This window comes from Protopterus annectens, chromosome 7.part0 (assembly GCF_019279795.1).
Source record: "Protopterus annectens isolate FY-2018-M chromosome 7.part0, PAN1.0, whole genome shotgun sequence".
NCBI lineage: Eukaryota > Metazoa > Chordata > Ceratodontiformes > Protopteridae > Protopterus > Protopterus annectens.
The window spans coordinates 1,542,028,655-1,542,055,439 of NC_056739.1; positions in this window are offsets into that span (position 1 = coordinate 1,542,028,655).

Here is a 26,785-nt window from a genome sequence, read left to right on the forward strand (position 1 = left end):
GGTATTCACAAACATTCGTAAATCAGATCTTAGTAATCTTGAATCATGCTACAACAAAATTGCCAAATTTGCTACTGGCCATCCCTACAGAATCCACCACTGCTCAGTACTCACACAACTCACATGGTTAGAGCTCTCAAACCTTCTAACACTAAACCAGCTGTCCATAGTCCACAAAATTATACACTAACCAAACATCTGCCCATTACTAGCCTGTCTAATCCAAATGAACAACATTCATAGACTCTTAAAATCCTCAAATAAACTATTTCTAAAGGTTAGTCAACCCCACAGCACACAAGGCACCACCCTACTCCTATAAAACTGCCAAGCTCTGGAACACCCACCCTCAACCAATAGCTATAAACCCTATCATTCTGGATTTCAAACATCTCCTCAAGGAACATCTAACTAAACACTGTCTCTGCTCCTGCCACACCCCTGGCTAGGCCACCCACTACCCCTATCATCACCCTTTCTGCACCCCTTTTTCCCCCTTTCATCACACTGTCATCACCCTTTCTATTTTACCCTAATCCAGCTCTTTCTCACATCTGCAACTATTATCTGCCTTTGCTAACTAGATTCAACCCTATATCTCAGTTAGCATTGGAAACACAATCTTCTGCATTGTCTTACAACTACAATGCTCTTGTATTACACTGTACTCACTACCACACATACTGTAAATGCTTTTCTCAAACTGTTCCATTTAAGTTATATTTGTGCATTGTAGCTATCTAGTTATTACTATTCTGATTTTTTTTCTCTGTATTTAACGTTAATAACATATATATGTATGCCAATATTGTTCAAGAATGTTAACATGTAGTAGCTAAGTATATGTATGTATGTATGGAGCTTTTCTCCTTGAGCCTCCACTGAAATTTGGCCTCATGCCCAGTCGGACATTTCCCGGTAAACAAATGAAGTAAATAATAAAATAAATATATGGATCTCATTTGTTGGTAAAGTCCAGCCAATTTTATTAAAAAGGATTTTTTCTTCCTTTGATTAGTTCCTAATGCTGAGAATACTTAGACTGTTTTCAAGGTAACAAGAGAAAGTAGTGGAAGGCGATTGCTGAGTTAGTTTGGAGATGTTGCAACCGATTTGCACTTATGTAGAATATCTGTAATATATAAGTCTCACACAATTGGTTTCTTGCTTTTTTTTTGTTGCTTACTTTAGTCCAGTACATGCACTGACCTTTTTATACAAGATTGATCAGGGTTAAGAACCTAAATAATTAGGGTTTTGCTGGTCCATTGGAACTGGTATTACAGTTCAGACTGATTATCTGATTATCTCTTGGGTTTACTTCTATAACTTCCTGTACTTTTTTGACAAATATTTTAGCTGTGGCTGGTAGGAGGATGTATACTAAAGTAATATTTAACTTTCATAGCTGGCCTTAGGCATAGACCAACTAGGTGGCCGCCTATGGCACTGCTCTAGCATGGGTGCTTTTTCAGTAATCTGGATGGTGTAGCTAGACCAGGATGTGGGCACTGGGTTGTGTGGTGGTGGGCGCTGTGGAGCTCTTTTGCCTAGGGCACCAGCTGACCAAAGGCCATCCCTGTTAACTTTGTATGTCATGCTAGTAGCAAGTTAACTGTCAGTCAATATGGGCATATTCCTTGATTGTTATAGAAAGAATTAAGGGTTTGAACTGCTAGTTTATTTATTAGTCAAAAAGAAAAAAAAAATACTAACATTTTTTGCTTCTGCCCTGTTGTCCAAAATAATGTATAATTGCTCCATATGAAAGAGGTATAACACATCTTCAGTTACATTTCAGAAATACCCAGTGTGGCTGGGTTAATGTCTTTTACCAGTGCTTCCATCTCACCACATTTATTCTTCCTACTTATTTGACAAATATAGCAAATTCACAGACCGTTTATTGTGCATTTGATTCCTATTTCAGTACAGTGACTAGCTGTCCTGAGTAGGGAATTAAGAGATGGACTTGTGTTAGGATTCATACCTTCTGACTTATTTTAGGTTTATTTATTCTTTGTTGTCTAGATTAGTACAACTAGACCAGTGACCTTTTTTCACGGGAGACCTGAGGTGATATTTATTCTGACTAGAGGAAACTTAGGCAGAATAGGAAAATTTCACCACTCTTTTCATCACCAGATGACACCAAAGGGTTGCTGATGGTGAAAGAGCAGTACAATGGACATAAATGCGTGCAATTAGATGGCAAGCAGAGGATAGTTTGCTGGGAGTGTTGAAAATGACTGCAGAATGAAGTCCTGATTACTGTAGTTGATGAAGGCAAAATGGAGGATGAAGTGTTAGCCACAGAGATTGTGGAGACTGGACCAGAGGATGGTTCTGAGGCATGCAGTGATGTGTAGAGAAGGAGAAACAAATGCTGGGAGATGATCTTTCTAAAGATTGATTATATAATAAACTTTTTGAAGGTTGTTTTGTAACTGATTTGGATGTTGTTCAAAAAGCCAGCTTGGAGAGTCAGATAGAAATGGGCAGTGGGAAGGGTAACTCTATAGTTTCCAAAACATATGCTGCACTGACAGCAGTGGGAGTGCAAGCTGCTGTCGAGCATTCAGTACACACTGGAGGGAGATGGCTATTTGTAAGAATGTGAATGAAAAATGTCAACACATTAACAGGTATTTTGCCTGGGACAATATAGTCCTACTTTTAAGGATTAATAGTTAAAGAATTTAGAGCCTTAATACATTTTGGGTCTGATACATTTTGTGAAATTAGTTTTGAATCATTTAATTCAGTGAAAAAAATTCTTGTTGACATGTGATAACAAATTGTTTGTGATCCTCTGATATATGACTTTTGGAATGAATGTGTAACAGAGGAGAAAGTTAAATATACAATTGAGAACCACCTAAATAACAAAGAACGTGATTAAAAAGTACTTTTCTGAAAATGCCATTCTGTGTTTTCATTTAAAAAATGACTTATGACAGAAAACTTTGGAATGGGGCATGGGAGGTGTGGTGAATTTGTCAAAGAAGGGGTCATTATTCATTTACCAAGTGTTGTCATAAATACAAAAAGAGGACTGTTAAATACTGGGATCAACTAAAGACATGCATCTTTTGTGTGGACAGTTTGCTTCTTATTCAGACTTGTAATAAAAGAAGATGCACCCAATGCAGTCAGTATGAAGATTATAGCAAAAACTGAAAATTGTTATGCAGAAAAATGTGGAAATGTACATTTTTGTTCATCTGTCTAATATTAAATGAAGAAAATGATAAAAGAGAAGAGGGAAATAAATATAAAATGTAATGTGACTGAAAATTAAAGCAATGAACATGATATATTGACTGAAATATATATGAAAATGATGATAATAGAGAAGAGGAGGAAGATGAGGAAATGTTACATTACTAGGTAAAATTAGTATGCGATGTTAGATGGTACTGGGAACAGAAAACGTGAGATAAGATGTGAAGAAAGGGAAAGTTGTACTGGCAAAAAGGTGAGTGAAAGAAACATGTTAGACTTAAGAAAACAGCAAAAAAGGAAGTGTAGTTTTACAGTTGTATCTTTAACCTTTTGCTTGTGGATTATGATTAGACTCAGCCCCATATGTTTAAGCCACTTATGCAGGGGTCTATATTAGAACATCAACTTTTTAAAATGTCGAATGTTCTAATATCGACTCCTATTCAGTGAATGCTGACAATATCGAACATGCAGAACAGCAAATTATTTTCCCAGGGAAAAAATGTTGTGTTCCAACACACATACACACAACACAAACACACCAAACAAACAGCAATCCACACACAAACACCTAAAATCCTACATCTAACCCTACACTAAACTGTACACACACCACTAGCTATCCACTTACCTTAACCCAAACCCTAACCCTAAGGTGCATCACTATCGCACACTCAACTCACCCGTGCCCTAACCCTACCTCACCTACCCTGTGCCCTAACCCTCACATCCACACAATTGCACACTTACCTGATCCTGACCCGTAACTTTCCACCACAGTGCTGAACATAGCGAAGCCACAGGAACGGCCAACCAAATTCCTTCCCTTCGCTATTTTCAGCATTCGCTGAATAGGGGTCGACATTAGAACATTCAAAGTTGTGAAACTTCGATGTTCTAATATAGACCCCTTGTGCAGCACTGAGTTTATTCCATGTAGTATATTATTTTTCTTATTGTAAAATCATCTTGAAGTAGTTTTAAAAAAAGAAAGAAAAAGTTATCTTCTTTATAGCATGTCTGTGAAGTAATTATTTGGCCAGTACAATAACTGTACTAGCCAAATAATTATGAAACAATGCCTCATAAAAATCAATGGGAAATGCAATCTGAAAGTGAGATGTCATGCTATTTATTAGTATAGCTTCTCACCTCCATCCTATGAACATACTAACAGGACATTAATTTCCAACCCATGTCCTGTTACAATGCAGTGTAAGTAGATGAAATTGATTGCCTTAGAAACTGATCACAGTCCTTTCCTGGCAATCTCCATACATATTATACATATTATTTTTGTTTAGTTTTACCACAGTTGTTGTTATGGGAGTGCATTGTAGCAGCAACATAAATACTTTACTGTATCTCTAACACTCTTGGTGATCACAAGTGATTTCCAGAAGTGGTTACCTATGGTGGATGAAAGGACAGTAAGAATGGCCACAATAAACTCAGCATTGTTGTGGTTAGTCTGGAGAGTGTGTGTAGTGTCAGTGTCTGTAAGCTCAAATATGGAATACATTTGGGGTAACATTTATTTTTTCACTTTTCTCTGGCAGAAAATTAAATGGATCTGTGGGCAGTGGTAAGAGTATATGCTGCTCACAGCACCATACAGTTATATTTATTTACTTATTTTTAATTTAATTTTCATGGAAGTTGAGGCTGAAGGTGGGGTGCCATATATCAGAAAGTAGAAATACATTAATGTGGCTGTTATTTCACCACTTTTGGCAATCACACATTAGAGGTGATTGCCTGAATCTTGATGAGTGGATGGGAGATCGTAGGTTTACCCCAGGTATCACTTTTGTGTCACTGTTAGACGGAGGCACAGTATACTACCCTCGAAAAAGGGCATGGCAAAATTAATTTAAAATGGGTGGCGAAAGCCAAACACACTCTGGCTAGGCTTATAAATGCCCTAGGGCAGATAGCCTAGTATGAACCTCTGAACCTATGAAGAAGTGACTACATTGATTAGGGTACAATTTTATAAAAATGAAGAGAGAAGTGGAAATATTTTAAAGGAAATAAATGAATTGATAAAAGGAGGAATAAAAGAAAAAGAGATGTGTGAAGGAGTAATAAAGTTTATCTAGAAGAAAGGTGAATGAGAGGAAATATACAAATTTGAAAGCCAATGTCATTGGGAAACTTAGTAAGTTATTTATGAAACTTATGCTGAAAATGTTGGGAAAAAACTGAGAAACATTGAGGACAGAAGGATCTATTTTGAACTGGAGGAAGAAATGTTAAAGACATGCTGATTACTGTTAAATAATTAGTTGATTATATTATGAGGGAAAAATGGAGAGTAAAATGATAACATGATGTGGCAAAGGCTTATGACACTATTGAACATGGCAATATGTATGAAAGTTTGAAGATGTATGGTAATGGAGGAAAAACTAAGAAGTTATTAAGGTCAGTTTATAAGAATGGGTAGGAGAGTAATAACATTTAGGTACAAAAAGTGGTAAAACGTGGCTGACCTATGAGCAGATGTTTAATTATATTAGTAAGGAATGTAGTGCTAGGTAGTGGTAAAAAGTAGTGGAGAGTATATTTTGGGAAATAAGGGAAAGGGGGAAATCCCTATATATTTTGTGCACACAGATGATTTAGTTACAATGATTAAGAACAAAGTTCAGTTAAAGGAAATTTTTATAAAAGTAGAGGAAGAAGAATGGAGAATTTTGGAATTCTATTAAATAAAAAAACTAAATGAAAACTCCAGCCACGCTAGAACTTCCAATAAGAGACCTCCCAAACTTCCTGTAACAGAGGCACATGGGATATATGCAAATGACCCTTATGAACATCAGGTGTTTCAACTATATGGCAATTCTGATTGCCCATAACTTTTACATTTGAAGCCATTTTAATGGATAATATTAGAACAATAAAGCCAAACCCCACTAGCTATGGATATGCATATTTAGCCTTGCTCTGATGTTATGCCTCATCAGCATAACATAAGCAGAGTGTTTGACTAAGCATATGAAACACAGGGTTGTTATACCCAGCTGATGTCCATTATCATTAGGGTGACTGCAAAATACCCCAAATAACAAATTAAAACAAAGAGTTAGAAGGTCACACTGAAAAACCAATCAGAAAAAACTAAATGAAAACTCCAGCCAAGCTAGAACTTCCAATGAGTGACCTCCCAAACCTCCTGTAACAGAGGCACATGGGATATATGCAAATGGCCCTTATGAACATCAGGTGTTTCAGCTATATGGCGATTCTGATAGCCCATGGTTTTTTACATTTGAAGTATTTTTTAATGGACAATATCAGGCCAATAAAGCCAAACCCCACTAGCTATGGATATGCATATTTCGGGCTTGTTATGACCTCATCAGCATAGCATAAACAGAGTGTTTGACTAAGCATAAGAAACACAGGGTTGTTATACCCAGCTGATGTCCATTATTATTAGTTTCACTGAAAAAACAGATAAAAACAGGTCACACTGAAAAATAATGAAAAAAAAAAAAACTAAAAAAACCAGCCAAGCAAGAACTTCCAATGAGTGATCTCCTCATCCTATCCTGTAAATAGAGTACATGGGATATATGTAAATACTTACTTATGACGATGCCAGCAGCTATAGAGATTAGAGATTGCTCTGATTGCCTAGATTTGAAGTTGTTTGAATATTTAATAAACAACATCAGACCAATAAACCCAAACCCCACTAGCTACAGATATGCATATTTGAACTTGTTATGACTTCAATCGCATAGCATTAGCAGAATGTTTGACTAAGCATAAGAAACACAGGGTTGTTATACCCAGTTGATGTCCATTATCATTAGGGTGACTGCAAAATATTCCCAAATAACAAATTAAAACAAAGAGTTAGAAGGTCACACTGAATAAAAACAATCAGAAAAAACTAAATTAAAACTCCAGCCAAGCTAGAAATTCCAACGAGTGATATCCCAAACCTCCTGTAACAGAAGCACATGGGATATATGTAAATGACCCTTATGAACATCAGGTGTTTCAGCTATATGGCAATTTAATGATAATGGACATCAGCTGGGTATAACAACCCTGTGTTTCTTATGCTTAGTCAAACACTGCTTATCCCATGCTGATGAGGTCATAACAAGGCCGAAATATGCATATCCATAGCTCGTGGGGTTTGGCTTTATTGGCCTGATATTGTCCATTAAAACGACTTCAAATGTAAAAGTTATGGGCAAGCAGAATCGCCATATAGCTGAAACAACTGACGTTCATAAGGGTCATTTGCATATATCCCATGTGCCTCTGTTACAGGAGGTTTAGGAGGTCACTCTTTGGAAGTTCTAGCTTGGCTGGAGTTTTCATTTAGTTTTTTCTGATTGGTTTGTCAGTGTCACCTTCTAACTCTTTGTTTTAATTTGTTATTTGGGATGTTATGCAGTCACCCTAATGATAATGGACATCAGCTGGGTATAGCAACCCTGTGTTCCTTATACGTAGTCAAACACTTTCCTTAAGCTCTGCTGATGAGGTTATAACAAGGCTGAAATATGCATATACATAGCTAGTGGGGTTTAGCTTTATTGGCCTGATATTGTCCATTAAAGTGACTTCAAATGTAAAAGTTATAGGTAATCAGAATCACCATATAGCTGAAACTCCTGATGCTCTTAAGGATCATTCCCATATATCCCATGTGCATTTGTTACAGGAGGTTTGGGTGGTCACTTATTTGAACTTCTAGCTTGGCTGGTGTTTTCATTTAGATTTTTCTAGTTGTTTTTTTCAGTGTGACGTTCTAATTATTTGTTTGAATTGTATTAAATAACAATAAAAGGAATGGATTTGGTGTTACAGTAAATGTAGAAGGCATGTATGTTTCTATGAATTAGATTAGTATATTGAGGATTCATTTTGGAAATAAAGGCACTGAGAGACAATGAAAATATGTAAAAGAATGTATAAAAAGTTTGGTATGTATGTGTGGAGAACCTTTCAGTTGTTTTACAGGGAAAAATATATATTTTGTACTTGTACATTCTCATATTCTGAGGAAGATTAGGAATTTGGGAGCAGTGTTTGTTTTGCTATGACATTTAAAAAAATAACGGAGTGTGTTTTCAGTTTACTATGGTTGTCTAAGTTAAATATTACTAGAAGAGGGATTATGTACTATAAAAAGAGAGCAGTGAATTGGGGCTGTTAAATCCAAAAGTTGATCTTGCTTCATTGCATTTATTTTGGATAATAAATAAGACAGAAGATAAAATATAAAGAAATTGAGTATAAAGAAACTGTATGGGAAAGGTTATGACATAACATGGAAAGAGTGGGAAGAATGAAAAATGATAAAGAAGCTTGATAGTAAAATAAATGAATATATAAGTAAGGTAAGTTTATGGAAGTTAGATTTCAAAAGAGTAGAAATAAATATAAAATGATGTTATGCAAATATTCTTGAAAAATGTAGCATGTAAAGCCCAAGGTATGGCACAAAAAAGATAAAATAGCTATGAAAGAGAGACAGGTAAGATTTGTGGCAGTTGGGAAAGTGGCATATTTTATATGGTGATTAACCTGCAATTTCCCTACCATTAAAGGTCAGAAATGTAAGCAACAGACTGGAAGCATGTGTAACATCTACAGGGCAGGGGAAACAACTGAATATACTTTACTGGAATGTAATACAAAGTGATATGAGAAAAGTTTAAAGCAGAGTATCCTTATAAATATTTTAAAAATATTGACTTTAGATATGATTACATAAGGTAAGTATTACAATCTAGCAATAGATATTTGAGAAAAGGTAGATAAAATTCTGTTGGGAGCAGTAGGGAACATTTGGAATTTTGGCTATAATGAGTTATTACATAACAAAATGTAAGATTGCCACTCAGCAATTTAAACCATGGTAGACACTGTTGAAGTGACACCCCGATGTGGGTTTGCCACCTGGCAATTGTATCTAGATGATAGACACTGCTGAAGTGACACCCTGATCTTATGTGCAAAATGGGAAAAAGGGGTTGTAAATGGATGGATATGAGATTGTGATATGGTTAGAAGAAGGATCAAAAGATGGATATGGAAAATATGTTTGACGTAATTTTAAAAGAAGTGCAAATAGGGATTGTGTAAATAATGTCTGAATTCTGGGAGTCAGTAAAACTCCCCTATTATGTTGCCTAAGTGCCACTGGATCTTTACATCCACCAGAGCTGCCACCAACCCTGGTAGATAGGATTTCAGTTTAACATCTCATACAAAGGATGGGCACACTCAGGACTACAGTGTTCCCCTGTTAGAAAAATATGTATTAATGTGTGTATGCTTAATGATAATTAATAGTCAGAAGAATTAACATGTTTTTCATTCTATTTTACATGCACTGTGTTATATATAAATTGAGTGTCATATGAGACTGAAAAAGATGCTTTTTGAAAACTGCAGTATGCTTTCTGAAACTTGCAAGATGCCCTCTGACCTAGTAATTGCTAGCACAGCAATATTCATGTTTATGCCTTTTGGAAATGTACTTGAGCAGCAGGTGCTTATCTGCTAGGTCAGGAACGAATGAATGAACAATACTATATTCTGTAAATGTAATGATTTTAAACAATCAGCTCTGCTCGAAGCATGAGAACATGTACAGCTGCAGAAGCTAAGAGATAAAGTAGACAAAGGATTATTAGAGAAATGAACTGTTAGCATTGTGCTTGAATTAGCCATAGTACCTTGAATGGTAACATAACATGTATCTAACTAGTGGTTATCAAGGCCACGTTGTTTTCCTCAGGATGTTTCTCACAAAAATTGATAAATCAGCAGAAATTCATGGGACTGATGGTCAACAAATGATGATAAAAAGACTGGTAATTTATTACGTCAGCTTGGTAGGCCATGTCTAGTTAAAGAATGTATAAAAGTGAAAGTATTTCCTGTTTCTAGTTAGAGAAACTCTGTAATAGCACATTTTTGTCTCCTTGCTGCAAGATTAAAGTGCCTTAACCTGAACCTACCGTGTTTTGATCATTTTTAAAGTATATTTTTCCTTTGACAGTTTGGTCCTTCGGACCAGAAAGTACCTCTTGCTCTAGGCCTAGGTCAGAATTGGGCCCGGTGGCATGCATGCGTACGGAGAAGAGGCCAAATCAGCTCTTCTGTTTTGAAAGACTTCCGACTGAATTATAATTCGAAAGAGGCCAGCCACTGTTTCTGATCTGGGATTGGAGGATGAGTCAACGATCTGGTGGATCAACTCACGGAGGGTCAGGTAAGGAGGAATTTACCTTATTTCTGTTTTAAGATCAGGGACTAGTTACAGAACTGTTTTTGTCAGGAAGATTTGCATGTGCAGATCAGGGACAAAAAAGGTTACTGTCTTGTCATAGATCAGGGAAACAGAATAGGTAGACAGTTATTCTAGATAAACTGTGAAAAGGTGTAGAACTGTGGTACCACGTGATAAGAAGGGTTACGTAACAATTTACAGCTTAGCTAAGGCAACATGGGAAATCAGTGCACGAAAAGTTCCCGAGACCCGCCCCTAACTGAAGACGCGAAATATATGCAATTACAGCGTGCCAACAATGTTAAGTACTATACAAAATGGATTGATAAGTATAAATTTGATGGTAATTTAGATAAACTTGCACTTATTAAACTTGTCAGGCAACTTAAAACAGACGCAATAGGTCAATTAAAAAAGCAGCGACAATTAGGAGTTCCTCAGGCACATAGGTGGCTTGAGGAAGCAAATCGCAGGGAACAAAAGATTAAAAATTCAAAAACAATGTTCTTAGACAAAGAAGATAATAACTTGGTAATAACGACGACCCCTCCTTCACCCCCTCTGCTTCCCTTACCAGAATATGAAGCAAGTGGACAAGCTGATCCACCTCCGCTATACCCAGCTGTTTCTACAGCATCAAAACCATTTGTCAGGGATCCTATCGAGACAAGGCTCGAACATGCAACTTGAGAGGGGAGATTGAATTATATGAAATAAATAGAAAATCACAAGCTATGAGTGAGGAAGAGATATGTCCACTCATAGAAGTACCAAATTCTCAGGCAGGACAGGCAGGACAGGATCTGACTCTTTTAGTTTATAGACCGTGGACACCGGAAGATGTCTGGAAAGCCACGGAGGGAATTCCCCATCCGAAAGGGAATTTTAGAAAATTTTTAGAAGATTTACAGGGTATGAGATTAAGTTACCATTTAAATGGAGAGGAAGTAGAAAAAGTAATTAGACAAATTGTAGGTCCAGATTGGCACATGATCAGTGGCGACTGGAATCCCCATGATGCAGAGCTTAGACCACTCCCACATACTAATGCAGAATTAGATGGCAGAGTAAAGGGTCTTACAGACCGAATCTCTGAAAAATGGAAGCCTAGGGCTGATTGGACTTGCATTAATCAGTGCATTCAACAAAAAGGTGAAATGGTTGATAGATATTATGCTAGATTATTAGAATGTTTTAATAACCACTGTGGAATGCAGATACCAGAAAATCAGACACATGATTCTCCATATGAGCAGCAGCTAAAGAATGCATTCTTGAAAGGAAGTATAACTCCCATTAGCAGCTTTATTATGAAGCACATGGTAGATCATCGTACCAGTAGATTGCAGCCATTACTTGAATATGCAAGACATGCAGAAAGACATTTTACTAGTAAAAAGAAAAAGAAAACTCAAGTATTTTCAGCAGAAGATGGGTCAGAAGTTTTTGTAGTACAAGCTGGGAGAAAGGGTAAGAAAAATACCCAGGGAAACAAACAATCTGATAAACGATCAGAAGATTTCGAAGAAAGAAAGAAAGAAAAGGGGTGAATGTTTTAAATGCGGGGAAAAAAGGAAATTTAGCAAGGGATTGCAGACTAAATAAAAAGGTGACTACAGAAAATAAGGAGGATGAGGAAGGACTATATGATAGTCAGGAATCACTGAATGAGAATAAACGGGAAAAGACAAATGCAAATGTGATAGCAAGGGTAGAGGATGTGACAGAAGGGGTAGAGGATGTACATGAATTTGTAGATGTTGATGAAAATGAAATTTTAGACTTAGCATTATTGAGCCTGGAGCTCTACTTAGCAGACACAAAACCGGAAGTTACGCTTCTAGTAGAGGGGAGGGAAGTCAAATTTTTGTGTGACTCAGGGGCTTCACAGACCCTGATACATCCTTCCAAATTACCGGAAGATTCAGAATCACCAGATTATATACTAGTGAAAGCAGCTAATGGACAGCTATATCGGGAGCCACTCTCCCATGATATAGCAATAACAGACCCCGTTTCAGGAATGACCCAGAAAAGTAAAATTGTTGTTTCTGCAAAATGCCCAGTAAATCTCTTGGGCAGAGACTTAATGCAGATATTTGGCATAGCCGTAGTTCCAACCATGCAGTCTATGGAAGCACAGCGACAAATGGATACTTTTGTAGTGCGACAGGAGGGTGAGACATATTATTGGTACAGCCAGGACTTGGCTACGACTGGTCCAGGGGCAGTAACCGAAGAACTGATGAATGTAGCCATCAGTAAATCCCCCTCGTTTGACATTGACAAACAACATTTGTTGCATTGTACTCTATATTACTGTAATAGACCAGGACCTGATAAAGAATATGAGCAGGAGTTGTTTCAAAACCATGCAAACAGGCTAGTGTTACGAAACTTGTACTGGGACACAGAAGGAAACAGTGTAATAAGCTGTTCATTGCCCCAGGAATTTTTAGCACTTTACAAATCTAATCGATTGCCACATGTTAGCTTAACCAAAAATAGAAGTTTGAAATGGGCAGACTTAGGAGAAAAAGTCACAAGGTGGGAAAAACAGACAGAATTAGAACTCTCTGAACAAGGAGTACAGAAGCAGAAATTGAATTGGATAACACAGACACACCCAGCTGTGCACTCACAGGCCAGTGAGAATAGCTGAGTATTACTCTTATTCGAAGAAGAGGAAAAAGCCTTGCGAGACATACCAGAGACTCTCTGGTCAACAGGGAAATCAGATGTGGTACTTATTCAAACAGCAGGACCAGTTACCGTTACGCCAAAATCAGCATTTAGACCTCAGAAAAGACAGTATCCCTTGAGAAAGGATGCAGAGATAGGGATCAAACCTATAATAGCAGCCTTACTTAAGGAAGGAGTCCTAATAGAATCTCCTGATTCACCATGTAATACACCCTTATTTCCTGTTAGGAAAGCAAACGGGGAGTGGTGAATGGTCCAAGATCTACAGGCCGTAAATGATGCAGTTATACCCAGGGCACCAACGGTGCCAGATCCACACACCTTACTGAATGATTTGAAGCCTCAGCAGAAGTATTTTTCTGTGGTAGATATTAGCAATGCATTTTTCTCAATACCGATACACCCCAACAGCCAACATTGGTTTGCATTTACGTTTCAGGGGAAATGGTATATGTATACGAGATTACCACAGGGATATTGTGAAAGTCCAACAATATTTGCACAAGAAATGACAAGCAATCTGGCGGGATTTATCCCACCGAAAGGTAGTCAGATTTTACTTTATGTAGACAACATTCTGCTGGCAGCCCCCTCCCAGCAAGAATGTAGAGAGGATACCATAGCATTATTACAATTTTTAGCTACTCAAGGACACAAGGTGAGCAAAAACAAACTACAACTTTGGAGAAAACAAGTTAAATACCTGGGATATGTAATATCCAAAGAAGGCAGAATATTAGATGAAGACAGAAAAACAGCAATATTACAAGCACCTAGACCAACTACCAAGAAGGAAATGATGTCCTTCCTGGAAACTACTAACTTTTGTCGGAGTTGGATACCAAATTATGCTTTGGAATCTGCTCCACTGACTAATTTGATATTCAAAAAGCCGATGGCAGCACAGGATTTATTACAGTGGACACCAGAAGCAGAAGCAGCTTTCTGCAAGTTAAAACAACTGATAGCATTATCTTTAGTTTTAGGATTACCAAACTATCATAAGCGATTTTTCCAAACTGTAGACTGTAAGCAAGGTTATATGACATCAGTGTTGACACAGCAACATGGGGACAAACAATGCCCCATAGCTTACTATTCATCACAGTTAGACCCAGTGGTGCGATCCCTGCCCCACTGTGTACAAGCAGTAGTTGTAGCTGCAATGGCAGTGCAGGCTTCGGCCTCAGTAGTGTTGTTCCACCCTCTCACATTGAGAGTGCCTCATGCAGTCGCAATTATTTTACTGCAAGAAAAAGTAGCATATCTTTCTCCTGCTAGACATCTTTCCTGTATGACTATACTGTTGAGCCAACCTCATATGACAATTGAACGATGCACAACTTTGAATCCATCAACCTTGCTCCCAACTCCTGCAGATGGCAAACCACACTGCTGCCTGCAGGAGATTGAGCAAAAGACATTACCTAGACAAGACCTTACAGATGTTCCCTTGGATGATGCCAAGGTGACATACTATGTGGACGGCTTGTGCAGGAGGGGTCCTACAGGACAGACTCTAGTGGGGTATGTAGTCATTTCTGATACTGAGACTTTAGAAGCAAAATCTTTACCACACAACTTATCTGCACAAGCAGCAGAATTGATTGCCTTGACAAGGGCATGTACCTTAGCAGAAGGTAAGAAAGTGAATATTTTTACTGATAGTCAGTATGCTTTTTCTACTGTACATGTTTTTGTGCAGCAGTGGAAAAATAGAGGAATGCTAACATCTACTGGCAAACCAATTAATCATGCGCAATTCATTTTAGATTTATTAGACTCTATTCAGTTACCTCAAAAAGTAGCTATTTGCAAATGCGTAGCTCATACCAAGCAACAGGATAGAATTTCAAAAGGTAATGCGAGAGCTGACACAGCTGTAAAACAGGCAGCTTCAGCCTCAGAAGCTTTTCTTTTGAGTGAGGAATTACAACCCTCTGAGATTTTAGATTTAGAAATGTTAAAAACAATGCAGACACTTACTACAAATGTAGAAAAACAAAAGTGGATAAAGCGAGGAGCAATCCTTGAGAAGGGACTGTACATCTCCAAGGAAAAGAAACCAATTCTACCATCTAACTTGTTTAGATATGCAGCTTTGTTGAGCCGTGGGCAGAGCCATGTCTCAACAGGGGGGACGGTGCAGTTAGTGAATCGAGTGTTTACAACATATGGATTTACTAATTATACAAAAAATTTTTGTGCAGCAGGCCATGTTTGTAACAAGCATCATGCACAAGGGGCATTGAAGCCTAAGCAAGGGAGTTTCCCTACACCACCGTATCCATTTCATACTATTTGTATGGATTTTATAGAACTGAATAAATGTGAGAATAAAAAGTATTGTCTTATCATTATAGATATGTTTTCCAAATGGGTGGAAGCTTTTCCAACTAAAAATCCAGATGCAGCTACTGTTGCAAAGGTCCTTGTTAAAGAAATTATACCTAGATTTGGCATACCGGAAAAGATTTATAGTGATAACAGTACACATTTCATGAACCAAACAGTGCAACAACTTAGTTGCTATTTCGGAATATCATTAAAAAATCACTGCGCATACCACCCCCAATCTGCAGGATTAGTAGAGAGGCATAATGGGGTGTTGAAGAATAAGCTTAGGAAATTGATGAGTGAGACACAAAAGAACTGGGTGCACTGTTTGCCTCTAGCACTATTGAACATGAGAACTGTTCCAAATGTAAAGGGATTGACTCCTTTTGAAACTTTGTTTGGGAGGGCATATTATACACCTCAGTGGAAACCTCTCATGTCTGTAGAGCAAGAGGCTGACAGTTCACTTGCAGGGTATATGAGACGATTTTTGAATAACAAACTTTTGCAGATAAATTCTGTTTCAGATAAAGAGCAACTGAAATCAGAAGCAGCAGTAGCCCCAGGCACCTGGGTCTGGGTGAAGATTGTGAAGAAAAAGAACTGGAGTTCTCCGAAGTAGGAAGGGCCGTACCAGGTACTACTGTCGACACCCACTGCAGTCAAGATCATGGAGCGAGCTTCCTGGATTTATTTGACACTCTGTAAACTGGTTAAGAACTTTGAATTGGACAAAAACCTTGTTACTGTTGTACAACGAGAAAACAATGGCCAGGTATAGAGTGAATAGAGACATTGAGCAACCTCAGAAAACTTGCATGATCATTTTGATAGCTATGCTAATCACATTGTTCTTTTTGTTGTGGCCAGTCCTTTTTCCTGCCACAAAAGTTGAACTGATTAAACATGATGGGCCAAACATAGACTGGCATCCGAACTTAAACACTTATCAGGCAATTACACGTGTGTATGCTGAGACTTTTAATGTTTCGAACTGCTGGGTCTGCAGCCATACCAACAGCATAGGGGTTTATTGGTGGCTGCTATCCCCCTGGGGGTCAATGAGACCTGGGAAAATCTGGTTTTTGACACAGTTGCTATTAAAGCATATGATAAGGTAGCACTGTATTTGCCTGTAACACAAAAAGGAATTGTATGTTTTTACAAAAATGAAACCATCCAAGTGGGATGGAGCAAGTGTAATGTCACTGTACAGTATAAATGTTATACAAAAGCAAATGATTTAGGTGGATCTTGTAGTACAGATTATAACTCATTTCTTAAATCTATGCATAAGACTCTTGATCAGGTACAACGTAATCCTGTACTTTTTAAACAGTTATCTGTAATAGATAGGAAAATGTTTCATGCAGGGCAGACATTTCATAACAAAGTAACAACTAAAGTAGAGGACTGTTATTTTGTGTGTGGTAAAAAGGCATATAAATGGTTACCTGAGAATTGGTCTGGCAGTTGTTTTTTGGGATACCTGGTCCCGGCCATACGACACACTGCAGTTCTACCTCAGGGAAGTATTCGAAATACCCGAGATGTAACCAAAAAGACTGTTAAGAAACCTGAGAATCCAGTGGGACAGATCAAAGCAGGCTGGAAAGACCATCATAATGTGGGAACCAAACTTGCGCACATGGACTTGAGTGATGCTGTCATATCGTGGGCAGGCATATTACCTGCATATGGCGCAGTTAAATCAATTTGGGAGCTGTGAAAACTGTCTAAACTTCTCGAAGTAATGAGTAATGCAACTTTCTCTGCTCTTGAACTGATAACTGATTAACTGAATGCCATGAAAACTGTAGTGCTCCAAAACCGAATGGCTCTTGACTTCACCCTAGCGGCGAGGGGTGGGACATGCGCTTTAATCAAAGAAGAATGCTGTGCGTTTATTCCTGATCATCAGCATGAGATTAACGATCATCTTGAGGTAATTCAGCAAGTGTCGGCCATGACTAAACCAGGCCCAAACCCTCTGACAGACTTTTTCCAGAATGTATTTGGGGGTGGGGTTCCATCCTAATGAACATATTGATTGCCATTGGGGTAGGATTACTCCTAATAGGAGTTTGTGTTTGTTGTGGAATCCCATGCATGAATAAATTAATCAAAGAATTCATAGATATATCAGTATCTGAGACTATGTATCAAAGTACTGAATTCGAAGAGCTGCTAGAATGTGAAACACTTTCATAAAAGTTTTAAACTGAATGACTTTCTTAACCGCAAATCCTGATTGGAAGAGGTTAGGAAAAGAAGCAAATTGTTTATCCTTTTCTGAAAGTAGAATTAAAAAGTATTAACAGGAGGGAAATGTTAGAAAAATATGTATTAATGTGTGTATGCTTAATGCTAATTAATAGTCAAAAGAATTACCACGTTTTTCATTCTATTTTACATGCATTGTGTTATATATAAACTGAGTTTCATATGAGACTGAAAAAGATGCTTTTTGAAAACTGCAGTATGCTTTCTGAAACTTGCAAGATGCCCTCTGACCTAGTAATTGCTAGCACAGCAATATTCATGTTTATGCCTTTTGGAAATGTACTTGAGAAGCAGGTGCTTATCTGCTAGGTCAGGAACGAATGAATGAACAATACTATATTCTGTAAATGTAATGATTTTAAACAATCAGCTCTGTTCGAAGCATGAGAACATGTACAGCCGCAGAAGCTAAGAGATAAAGTAGACAAAGGATTATTAGAGAAATGAACTGTTAGCATTGTGCTTGAATTAGCCATAGTACCTTGAATGGTAACATAACATGTATCTAACTGATGGTAATCAAGGCCACGTTGTTTTCCTCAGGAAGTTTCTCACAAAAATTGATAAATCAGCAGAAATTCATGGGACTGATGGTCAACAAATGATGATAAAAAGACTGGTAATTTATTACGTCAGCTTGGTAGGCCATGTCTAGTTAAAGAATGTATAAAAGTGAAAGTATTTCCTGTTTCTAGTTAGACAAACTCTGTTATAGCACGTTTTTGTCTCCTTGCTGCAAGATTAAAGTGCCTTAACCTGAGCCTACTGTGTTTTGATCATTTTTAAAGTATATTTTTCCTTTGACATCCCCTAACTCTGCACTGCAGTGTCAGTGTTAGAAAATTAATCCAAGGACCTGAGGAGTGATGGTAGACTCATTTCAGATGTTACAGTTTTTAACACAAATAAATAGAGCAGCAAATGTTGTAATTTTTGTCTCAAGTAGTTTAGATGAAAGGGCTATAATATAGGTTTGCCAAGCTATAAATGAATGATTTTAGTTTTTATTATTATTCAGCAAAAATTATAGGTGAATTTGAAAGGTAGAAGGTGGGAACTCAGAGCTCCATAACACCTGTGTGTTGGACAATTTGTAGGGGATGGGTCATGTTTTTGAATTTATACTAATTCTATTTCACCAATTATCAACTAGATGAAGGACTGAGAATAACAAAAGTTGTAGGCTTAAGGTAGAGTTTTCTTGGTGTCACCATTCTGGTTTTGAGTGCCATGTTAATATACATTTTTTGCTCCTTACTCACACAGTATAAAAAAAAGGGTCTATATCACTTACTCGAAGGTACAAAATCTTGAGTACCCTTTCATCGACACATAACTGCTGAATGTCCTCTTCAGCGAACGGCCACATCATCGGTTTCTTTCGGCAGGCCACCTAATCATGAAACAATTTAACAAACAATATGAAGTAGGTGGCTTAGCCCCTCCACAGCCCCCACCCCCCCCAAACTAAATATACTAAGTCTGAGATTGCTCCACAGCGGGGAAAAGGGCAGATTTCAAACAACGGCCATTGCAGAAGATAAAAAAAAAGATATCAGAAAAAAAACACCACAGGGTTTTTAAATTTCCCGTGATGCTTGGCTCTGGTAAGGACTGTTAGCTCTCTGAATTTTTCCAAATGGGTGTTTAATTCCTTAGTAAATCTTTCTGCTTTATTAAGGACTGAGGAGATAAAGTAAGAAGTGAAGCTTGATATTTCATCAATTATTAAGTTGAGGTTCTCATGCTTGTAGTCCTTAAATTCAGTGGGGTTTACTCTAAGAGCTTTCACGAGTTTATAAGAAAAGGTCACACGTTTATGGCCAGTCTTCATTGGGGAAGGAGATACCAGAGGAGTAATGTGGAAGGCCACCATATTTGTTAGAATCAAGTCAAGAATGCTATGCTTTGTAGCATTTTTTTTACCAACTACGCACAGGAATTTTTGTTTATTAAAGCTAGGAATTTTTTGGCATATCCTACATCAGTGGTATAGCTATCCATATTTATTGAAGGATAAACAGGGATATCATTTTAAGGATATGTAAAGTCACTCAAAATAAGGGAGTTTTTGCTGATAGGGAGATAAATTAGAACACTAAAGAATCTCACATGGTGACCAGTGGGCAAATAAGGTATTTTGCAACAAGCTATTAGTTGATAATTAATCCTACCTAGACTGATCTGTAGTTCAGTGATATCATTTTGTTAGTCTCTGGGGATCTACTTGTAGGTAATATGTTCATTAACAAATATGGAGAATTGATCACAGTTGTCAATGGGCCTGGAAGCAAGAAAAATGCAAAACCCTGACATCAATATGAAATATTGATTCTTTCTTAGTGAATGTAATAATGGAGGCCAACCTGGAGTTATGTGGCAAAATGCCCACAGATTTACTATCAGCAAACTGATCTAACAAAGACATCCCCAGTTCCTTCTGAGAGAGTTTATAAAGGTCAACAGGAATGTTATCCAGGCATCATACCTTACTAGTCTTGTGCTCATCCTGAATTTGAGAAACGTCACACAACAAAAGCATCTTATTAAGGGTTAGTATCTTATCACTGTTATCACTGGTCATTTCAGACCCAAAACAAAATACATCTGATTGTATCCTTCTGTGAAGGAGCTGAGTAAAAGGCTAAGTGTTTCTCATTGTCCTCGCCAGTTACTTTGAGACTTTTAATATCAGTGATACCTTCCCACAATGCTGCACAGTGAGGAAGCTGAGAGATGCTTGAACTGCTCGACATTTTTACTGTGATTCCTTTAACCATGGAAGCCATATCCATATACTATGTGCTCAGATCAGAAATCAATGGATGTTGTATGATCCTACTGCTGCAAGTAAATGGCAGATGATTTACAACAGTTTTACTGCTGACACTTAATACTGTTACATTTTTTTAATGAAAAAAGTTGGATTATTGGTACATAATACAGTATAGTACAGTTTCTCGATTAACATGGCTATGTATGATTAGAGCATCTGTTTGCCAGCACATTCCTAAATGCACTCCCTCACTGGCACCCTAATATTTGTAAAAGAACACCCAAAATCCATAATGATAATAATAATAATACTAATAATAATAGCAAACTCACAGCAGCAGAAGTTACTAGGTCTCCCACAACTATTAATAGAAGTGGAACTGAATACCATTTTTTAGGATGATACTGTAAATCATATATAACCCTTGCAAGTATGAACATTTTCAGAAAAAAATACAGAATTTAAATGTTAATACAAATACAATCTCTATGAGGGATTTTAGCTACTCAGATATTTACTAGGTAAACTACTGAATATTAAATAAATATGTTTACGTTATAACTGATTATATTAATCAAAACAGTCTGAAGCAACTAGTGATAGCCATATCTTAGACATCATTCTGGTAAGCATAGACTCTTTCTCCTCCCCATCTATAGTTACATCCTCTGTTATTTAAATAGATCACAATACAATCATTTTTATACAAAGACTAAAATCAAGACTCAGTGAGAAATGACTCACCCTTCCTATACTTTAGCAGTGAAGGCTATAATGTGGTAATAACATACTTAATGAAAACTGATTGGGATTCTATCTTCAGTGACCCAATTAAGTATTTCTGGATTCTGTCAGTCAGGTCTATGGTATTAATTTCTGCATTCCTGTTAGTAAGATGCAAATACACATGTAAATTAAAACAATGTTAGTGCAAGCACAACATTGATAGTATATACAGCAGAATAAAATAATACTTAGTTTGCAAAAATTATCTTAGAAAAAAACGTAGGTTAAATACAGTGCTGAAACTGTTTACTATCCATATTGGATTTCCCAGGTCTAACTATAAACAAAGTTTTTTTTCCAAAGGCTGAAAGCAATAAAAAGATATAATTAGGTATTCTTTAATTGCAACAAAAATATGAACGGTTTAAATATTAATGTATAATCTTTTATTGCTAAACAATGACATGATTTTAGCCATAAAACAGTGAATGTTCTTGCAGAAAATTATGTTGCAAACTTCATAATAAACAAAGAAATATATCAGAATGTTACAGAGAGAAGGGATACATTTCTTATACAATGACAGATGTGATAACTGCTGTTACAAGTAAAACTAAAAACTCAGGTTTCATGGCAGTAGACAACATACTCGGTGACTTCCTAAATAAAATCAGTGAAACCCTAACTAAAGCCCCATCAATCACGTTAAACAAAATGTTAGCGTGTGAATTCATCCCTGTCCTATGACAATGGCCATAGTGGTACAGTTCACATGCACAGAGTGAGGGGTCAAGTCAGACCCAAACAACTTTAGACGTTTCAGACTGACTATTGTTTTATGCAAAATCATGAAGAGGTTGCAAGGCTTATTCAAAACAGCAAAGGTGACCTACTTCTGCTGGATAGTGACCAGTATGGAATTTTATGGGACAGCTTGCCTTTTGAATCGTAAAACATTCTGTGTTGGAGCAACAGCAGCACTTGAAGAATGACTAGCAGTACATACTAATCTTCAAATTGCTACGATAAGGGAGTAATTATCAAATGAAAACCAGTGAATGACAATCCACATGTAAGTCAGTGGGTAAAGCACTGGTTATTCTGAAGTACACAAGACATCATGGTAGAGGGGTTATCATCTATCTCAATACAGCTTACCAGAGGTATCAAACTCAGAACTCAACTGAAGCAAACAGTGCAGCAACCATAAAAGTTCAACTAGAAAAGAAAAAACAGCAAATGCACTGTGTGCAAAATTCCGTCTCTGTGTCTTGGAAATTCACCTCTATTCAATGCTCATAACAGTCCACAACACCTTCAATGAAACCAGGTAGAGTTGAATAAAAGTTTATTGTAATGCCAACAAACAAAGAATGGTTAAGCGCTTTCACTTGAATACAACAAACTTCCTCAGAACACCATAGCTTGCATCACATTTGTTTAAATAACTTTTTTGGCACCAAAATTCAGTTTGAAATTTTAAAGCTATACACACATACTATAACCAAAATGTTAACAAAGATGAACTATTTATAAGGTACATTGTTATATGTTTTTCAAACATGTTTTGATATGATCTAGATGTAAATGCCTTTGTTAGCATTTTTGCAATTCTTTAACTTGTTCAGTTTATCAATATATATCATAAGTAACATTGATTTTAGAAATAATACGAATATTATTTAAGATTTTATGAACAGGGAATAATGGTTATAGGATGTGTATATAGCTTTAAAATTTCAAACTGAATTTTGGCGCCAAAAAAGTTATTTAAACAACTGTGATGCAAGCTATGGTGTTCTGAGGAAGCTTGTTGTATTCAATTGAAAGCGCTTAACCATTCTTTGTTTGTTGGCATTACAATAAACTTTTATTCAACTCTGCCTGGTTTCATTGAAGGTGTTGTGGACTGTTATGAGCATTGAACAGAGGTGAATTTCCAAGACACAGAGACGGAATTTTGCACACAGTGCATTTGCTGTTTTTTCTTTTCTAGTTGAACTTACCAGAGGTATGGCACAGGGTTCTGTGGGGGACGGCACTTGTTTTTGAATATTCTTCTCAGATATAATATTGTGAAATTGGATATAAATAATCAGATGTGCTAATGACTGCAAACTGGATAGCATAGTTTCACTAAAAGAAGCTTAAGCTCTCCAAGATGGTTTACAAACAATAGAGAGAGTAAAACAGTAACACCTTTAATGTTGTAATGGAGCATCATGAGATGTGGTAAAAAAGTCATAATCCCTGATTATAAAATAAATGATCAAATCAGAAAAATCACAATTAAAGGTGTAGGGACAATGGCAAATAGCACTTCAAACTATGATCGATGTGTATATACCAAGTCATAAAATCATATTCAGTAGCCTGCCTCATTCTACGTTTAATGTCTAGCCACTCCAGGATGATAACTGTACCCCTTTATGTGCATCCAAATGTTGTGTTTTATAGCATTTGAGCAAGTTATCTCAAAACAACGTGAAATAGTGTAATAGTTCTTTACCAGAAAAAAAAATAGGAACTGTCATTGTGTTTTGTTTTTTATAGGTTACTAAAAGGTGACCTCTGCTTGCTCTATAATACAGTGTCTGACCCAGTTCCATATGAGTGTTTGTATGTGTAATATTCTGTTGGCAGACCTAGCACCAGATTGGAGAACCTAATACTAAAAGTAAATATCAGTAATAAATACATTATATAATACCTTTCAAGACTATGGAATAAGCCTCCACTTACAGTCAGAAGTCAAATCATTAATTTTCCTCAAAATAAGCTTAATATGTACATAGGGAAATAAAGAAAAATATCAACAGCAGTGCATTGCAGCAATCAAGCCTTTTGAATGCAAATAGGTTATGAAACTAAATCTATGAACCTTAGGACATATTTAGTAAAGACGGTTATTTACATATTATCTGCGTAACAAATCAAGTAATATTAAGATTTGATATTAGTTGTAATTTATAAACCTATGCTTGGTGATATCTATCTTCAGAAAGGGTCTATATCAAAACTTCGAAGAAGTAAAACGTTGAATGTAAAAACGTCGAACCCACAACATTGAATGGTGAAAATAGTGAAGCCCCGGCACATCGAAATCTTACCTAGGGCAAGATTTCAATGGGCCATTCCATGGCTTCGCTATTTCCTCCACTGTGGTGCGAGAGTTACAGACCTTAGGGTTAGGGTGCGGGTTAAGGTAAGTGGATAGTTAGTAATGTATGTATGGTTTAGTGTGGGGTTGGGTTTTGTTGATTGTATGTGTGTGGTTTATTTATTTTGGTGTGCTTGTGTTGTGTGTATGTTTCTCGGAACAGCAAATTTTTTCCCTGGGAAAAAATTTGCTATTCTAAGTGTTCAATGTTATCAATATTCGAAATTTCAAGTCTGAACATATGGTGTTCGATATTTTGGAATTTCGAATATATGATATAGACCCCTTCAGAAATGCGCTCTCACAAGTATAGCCAAGCATATACATTGTGGTGTATGTGTTTCAAAAATAATTTATGTTTATCTGCTGTTGGATTCTATAGTCTTTTTTATCTCATAGATGTATTTCACCATTGTAATTCAAAGCAGTAACATCAATGAGTACTACACATATTCATTTCACAGCTTCTCCTGGAACTGTCAGTTTTAAGCTCATGGGATGTATTCAAAACACTATAGAACATGATACCTGACATGCAAAATAGTGTTTATAATTAAAGACTATGTGTCCATGGAAGGTATGAGCCCAGCATTGAACAGCATTCTACCATCTCCTAGGATGATGTCACAATATGAGCAAAAAATGACTGACTTCAATAACTGGCTTACATTTTTCGTGTCATTCAAAGGCAGTCCAATATTTGTCAGCCTGGGAGGATATGATCAACAGCTCTAGTGTTTTGATTATTGGCAAAGATGTAGTCCACCACCATAGTGCCTTTATTAGGCAATGCCAGCCTGATAAACCTACCAACATAATGAAACAAACTAACAAACAAACAAACTAACTAACTAACTAACTAACTAACTAACTAACTAACTAACTAACAAACAAAGGAAAATATGAAGATGTTACTGATCAATGCTAGGAGCCTGAACAAGAAACTTCACTCCATACAAGCCCTTCTCACCCTGGAAGACATTGACATCTGTGTAGTGACTGAGACATGGTTTTCAAATAGTAAAGAGCATTCCAGCTGTGCAGGGCTATAATGCTTACCATATGTCTAGACTAGCTACTGCACAGGACAGGAAAAAAGGTGGAGGTGTATCAGTCTACATTCAGAAGAGACTCAAATCAAGACTGGAAAAGCAGCATGATGCTCTAGGGCTTCTTCATGTCCAAATAGGCACCAGGAAGGCCCTATGGATAGCTATAGAACTCTCTCTCTATGACAAAAGAAACCTACAATGCCTACCTACAGGAACTAGAATCACTCAGTATTAAACAATACCATTATCCTAGGTGACCTAAACTAACCAGCTGTTATACTAGCAAACCTACACCACCAGTAGTGCAAAAACACAGAGCTTCCTTGACTTTGTCAATACAGATGCCTTGGAACAATTAGTCAGAGTACCCACCAGGGGGAATAACATATTGGATCTTGTCCTTAATAATGTGACAACATCCTGTATTCCATGTGTATTTTCATCACTTGGTAGGTCTGACCATAAAGCAGTCATCTTCAAAATAAAACAGAAATCAGAGATCCCTTCCACACAAAGTACTTTTAGAAATTTCTTTAAGGCAACCTACCTACTCCTCAATGATACACTGGCAAGCTTCACATCAGCACTAAACCCAGTTAACTCCACTGAATACACAGAAATGTACATCACCACACTATATTATCATGTAAATAGATGCACTGATACTGCTGTACCCCATAGGAACAAGTACAGGGCAAACCCCAGAAACAAATCCTCATGGTGGAACCATAATATTAATAAACTTTATAATAAAAGGAAAATAATTTTGACCAAAAGTAATAAGATTAATTACCAGAATGTTAGGGCCTTTGTCACTGAAATAAATTTAGGAGATTACCAAACCAAGTCTGAGGCTAAAATACCTAGTTATATTTGTAATCTCAAGAACTTAGAGCAATGCTCTGAGATGATTGTGAACAATGTTGCCTACACTGAGATTGAAGATATAGATAACTTCTCAGCCAATAAATTTAGCTCTAACATTACCCCTCTCCCCCCCTTAATCTATCCCTTAAGATAGACCTGAAAGTGGCTCACCTCCAGCTATCTCACAAGACCAAGTCCTAAAAGTGCTATCAGACGCTAAAAATACTGCATTGATGTTGCCTGACAATATCCCTGGATGCATCCTAGATAGCATGAAGCACAATTTAGCCACATCCCTTACAACACTGTATAGTGTCAGGTTTTCTACTAAGTGAATAGAGAACAGCTACAGTCACTCCCCTGCATAAGGGAGGACGTCCACA